Here is a 5,022-nt window from a genome sequence, read left to right on the forward strand (position 1 = left end):
CTGTCAGTCAATGCCAAGGCACTGACTGACAAGGCAGAGCAGGAAAGACCTCCCACAGCAGAAGGGCCCCTCTGCTCTCCTCCCATAGCAACCACAGCACATGCGCTGTGGTTGCTATGGAAGCTCTCTAGCTGGCACTTCAAGTGCCGGCTAGGGAGTAAAGGAATGGAGTGACATCATGTTGGCAATGAAGCCAGGCATGAGGACATAGAGCATCAGCTAAAACCCCATTGGAAGGAATTGATTCACTGCTTTCATATAGGTGTGTCCTAATGCAATCGCAGCACTTGCCGCGCATGAGTATTGGGTCCAGGGGCGGACTGAGCACTTGGGCAAATCCGTCATGGACTGAGGCTGCAGTGCAGTAATGGCTGAGCTGTAGAGTTCAGCAAGTTCCCCAGCCAGCCTGCACTCAGTAAGGGGCCCGCACAGCCTTCCACGGGCCCCTGCTTCTAGAAATCTGCTTTCCCATGCAGAGCACACTGAGGGACAGCTGAGGGGCCTTCCCAAAGACCCCCCTGGGCTGCCCCACAGTGTGCCTGTCTCAGGCCAGCTCTGTGCGGCTGGTTCTGTAGGAAGTGACATCATCAGTCACAGTGTGAGCTGTGCGGAGCTGCCCTGAGCAGAGTTACAGGCAGCATGTCTTGGGGTGGTGAGGAACCTTCAGAAGAGGAGTTTGGCACCACCATGGAGATAAGACTTGGCGAGGGGAATTTTTTTTTTTTTTTTTTTTTAATTTCTTTTATTTATTAAACTACTGCCCCATCACAGCACTTATACCTTTACACCAACTCCTATCATCCCAAGGCCTCTACACCCTCTGCAGGCCCTACCTTCTGCTCTCCCCCTGCAGCCCTACCCCCTGCAGCCTCTACTCCCTGCTCCCTCTGCAGTCCCTACCCCCTGCACCTACTGCAGCCCGTACCCCTGCTCCTTCTGCAGTCCCTACTCCCCTGCAGTTCCAACCCCCATGCTCGCTCTGCAGTCCCTACCCCCCTGCTTCCTCTGCAGCCACTGCTCTGTCTGCAGACCCTAACCCCCTGAAACCTCTACCCCCTGCTCCCACGGCAGCTCCTACCCTCTTGCAGCCCCATAACCACTGCACCCTCTGCAGTCCCTACCCCCTTGCTCCCTCTGCAGCACCACTCCATTGCTCCCTCTGCAGCCCCTACCCTCTACAGCCCTAACCTCCCTGCTTCTTCTGCAGCCACTATCCCCCTGCTCATCCTGCAGCCCCTACCCCCTGCGCCCTCAAAAGTCCGCTTACTACAGCCCCTGCCCGGCATTCACTATAGCCCTTAGCCCTACAGCCCTTATCCCCAGGCCCCCTCTACGGCCCATGTACTCTATGCGCCCGCTACAGCCCATGTACCCTATGCGCCCACTACAGCCCCTGTACACCCTGCACACACTACAGCCCCTGTACACTAGGCACACACTAAAGCCCTATCCCTCCTCTGCAACCACCACGGCCTCTTTTTCCCCTGCCTCTACTAAAGCATCATTTGTACTCCTACACTTACAACAACAATGCATTCTTTTTTTCAATTTATGTTTTATTGGTGTTTTATGAAAGACATTAATAACCGTATTATATAGTGGGAATACAGAGTATAAAATGAAAATGCAATACTATATAGTGAAAATGCAATAGTACATTCAACAACAGACGATCAAGCAGTGTATGAGAAGCGTCCAGCATTTTCGTGGCTCATACCAATACACAGTACCGCCTTGCCCTTGCTCTGCGGCTTAGTCCCGTGGCTGTCTATACAGTTTGTCTATCTGCAGCACTTTATTTGTAGGGTTCTGATCGGTGTCTCTCGGTGCTGGGGTCAATCTCTTGATAGCGGTGCCCGGTAGCCTGTCTGGTCTGCGTTTGTTTGGCGTGGAGTTCTCTGTCCCTGCCTTTGTTTCTGAGGGTAGTTGGATTTCTGGGTGTTGAAGTTGTCCCCTGTCGATGAGCTTCAAAAAGCCGTCGGGATCCCCTTTTGAGGTAAGTATGTTGCTCTCACCGTTAATGTTTGTGATGAGGGATCCGTCCATACCCCAGCGGTATTTAACAGCGACGTCTCTCAGTTTGCGGGCTATGGGTGCCAACTTTCTTTTTTCTATTAGGGCTGAGAATGGTGTGTCTGGGAATACTGCCACTCTGTGTCCTGCATGGTGCACCGCTCCCAGCTCCCTTGAGCGGGTCAGTATGGCGGCTTTCGCGGAGATGTCTCTCGTGACGATTATGATGTCTCTGGGTGCATCTCTAGGTGCTGCCGCTGATTTGCGCACCCTAAATGCCGCGGTGACTAGAGTACCCGTCTGCGCAGGGTTTGTGCCCATGGTCGCCGTGAGGTCTTGGGTGTAGGTCAGGAGCTGCATGTCATTTACTGTTTCAGGTACTCCTCTAAGGCGCAGGTTTTTCATTCTGTGCCTTGCCTCCATGGTGGTCACTGTGCGTCTTAGGTCTTGTACCTGTGTTGTAAGATCCTTTTGAGCCTGTTCCAGAACGCCAAGTTTATTGTCTCTGGAGGCCTCTCGGATTTCTAGGCCTTGGACTGCACGGCCCACATCTTCCACTTCCGTTTGGACCTTTTGGAGATCCTCTCTCCATATTTGCCGCAGTTCTACCAGCAGCCTCCTGATAACCCCCTTTGTGGCTGGGGTCCCGTCGGCCTCGGAGTCTGGCGTGTGGGATCGCCGTTTCGAGCGGGGTGAAGATATGTCCTCCTCCTCAGCTGAGGATTCGGAGGTGTAGCAGGCCTCAGGCGCCATCTTGGGTCTCTGGGAGGGACCGAAAGCTTGCCGTATATCGGGCTGTCTTGGTGTAGACGAGCCCTGAGCCTTTTTGTGTTTCTTCCCCATATTCTCTCCTTGGGGGGGACAGCTATTTCAGATGGGTTCTTAGTTGATTTTTCGTGGTTTCGCTGTGTTTGTCTATATTCCGAGCGGAGCTCTGCATGGAGACGTCCACTTGGTTCAGTCGCTGGCCACGCCCCCACAACAATGCATTCTTACTGTGTTTCATAATCTACTCCAAAAATAGTGCCTTAAAGTGGTAATGTCACAAATGATATAAGTGAGTGTTCTCTTCATCTCTAAATATTAGGGGACTCGGGCCTAACAATAAAAGGTTGCCAATTCAGGACCCATGTGGGGCTCTATTGCAGGTCAGCCACTCTTCCAATACCCCTCTCCATAGAATCTCTAGGAAGCTGGTGTAATGACACAGAGGGGTGATAGTGGGAGAAATGGGATGCCAATTTGATAGATCTGACAGCAGCATTCTTTATGGATAGAGAGCAATACGGGTATGGCTAATAAAGAGGTTTCATTATTCATGGAGGTAGATGATAACACGGGCAACATCTTTACTACCTCTGACATCAGCAATGAACACTGCAAATCACTGTAACCAATATAGTCCACTGGCTGCTTTAATGCTCTGGTGCCATCATAGAGCAATTTGTTTAACTGTTTTAGTGTGGTTTGGCAACTTTAGTTTAGTAGATCCTGCACTATGTAGGTTAAGGGCTACCAGTCTAGTAGTTATACTAACCTTTAGTCTACCTGGCACATCGATCTCAACACACCCGCCAGTCCTCCTCTGTCTGAGCTCACCATAACTGATGAACTTCGCTAATCCAGTGCTTCTTCATAGGAAAGCATTGGCGGGCTAGTCTGTATCTACTCTTGGAGATGCATTGACTCAGTGCATCTCTATCGGGAGCAGCATTCAGCATCTCCAGACAGACGCTCATTGTCTGAGAGAGTCAGCTTTATTTAACGCTACGGAAACACAGGGTATAAGACTGGACTCAGCACATGCGCCCAGGGAAATCAGCTAAGTTCTAATAAACTGTTCTAATACAGTTTGACTAATTACAGTGGCTTACGTCAGGGCACTCCTTGCACCACAACCACTACAGTGGGTGCAATGATTATTGTGCTTGGAGTGTTCCTCTAAGATGGAAGCAGCAATATTTGGTGATTTTCTGGATGTGAAGAGAGTAAAGGAGATCCGCGCCCAAAAAGCCTGCTAAGGCAGTAGGCCTATGAAGTTAAGATGGTGGTAGCACTGTTTACTGAGAGAAAATGACATGTAATGATTAAAAGAGGACTTTTGGGAAATTAACAAAATGCTTGTCATTTCTTTAACCCATACCTCCCAAGTGTCCCACTTTCTGAGGGACAGTCCCTATTTTGGGCCTAAATCCCTCTGTCATTTTTTTCTATTTGAATGTCTCTCTCTTCAAGGAGCTCCATTTTGTAGGTGTGTCTGAGTGTGTAACAGAGCTCCACAGCAATAATATTCTCAGTAATGTGTCTTTAAACTACAATAAACCGTGTTTTGAAATCAGTCTGTGTGAATAAGATGCATTGTTCTTGTTCTAAATTACATTTTAATTGCATACATTGTTAGTAAGTCACCTAACATTTCTCAGAACACCCCTGCCTCTGTCTAGACCCCCACTCACACCCCTAAAATTAGTGTCCCTCTTTGTCGAGTTGAAATGTTGGGAGGTATTAACCTTTTCCTTTCCTGCTCATCTCTCTGCCCTATATGTACCTTCCTCTCCCTCCCCACGTCACTTTGTATACCCCTTTCCTCAGTCCTTTGCACCTTATCCTTCACTATCTTACTTGCCCACTCCCTGACTTCCACACCTCATGTAGCCCCATCCACTGACTTTTATTCTGTTTGCTACATTAACATCTAAAATTATATAAAAGCTACTCCCACCTCCATGTAATAAGCTGTAGCTGTTACATGTTATAAATCAAACAAAGACTGTGTGCATTAACCAGCAGCTCTGTGTCGGTATGAGTAATTTGTCCTGGCCCTGTTCTGTGTTCTCCTGGGATCTCTCCCATTCTCATTATAGACAATGACACAGACTCGCAACCTTGTTACAAAACCAAGTGAGGTTTTGTAACAATTTGAAGGCTCTGCGGCCAATAGGAGGCGCCGCTGCGGGTCTCGTGACGCCGTTTTATATAACACTGGGCTAGAAGCTTGTGTTGTTATCC

The sequence above is a fragment of the Pelobates fuscus genome, chromosome 9 (assembly GCF_036172605.1).
Source record: "Pelobates fuscus isolate aPelFus1 chromosome 9, aPelFus1.pri, whole genome shotgun sequence".
Classification (NCBI taxonomy): Eukaryota; Metazoa; Chordata; class Amphibia; order Anura; family Pelobatidae; genus Pelobates; species Pelobates fuscus.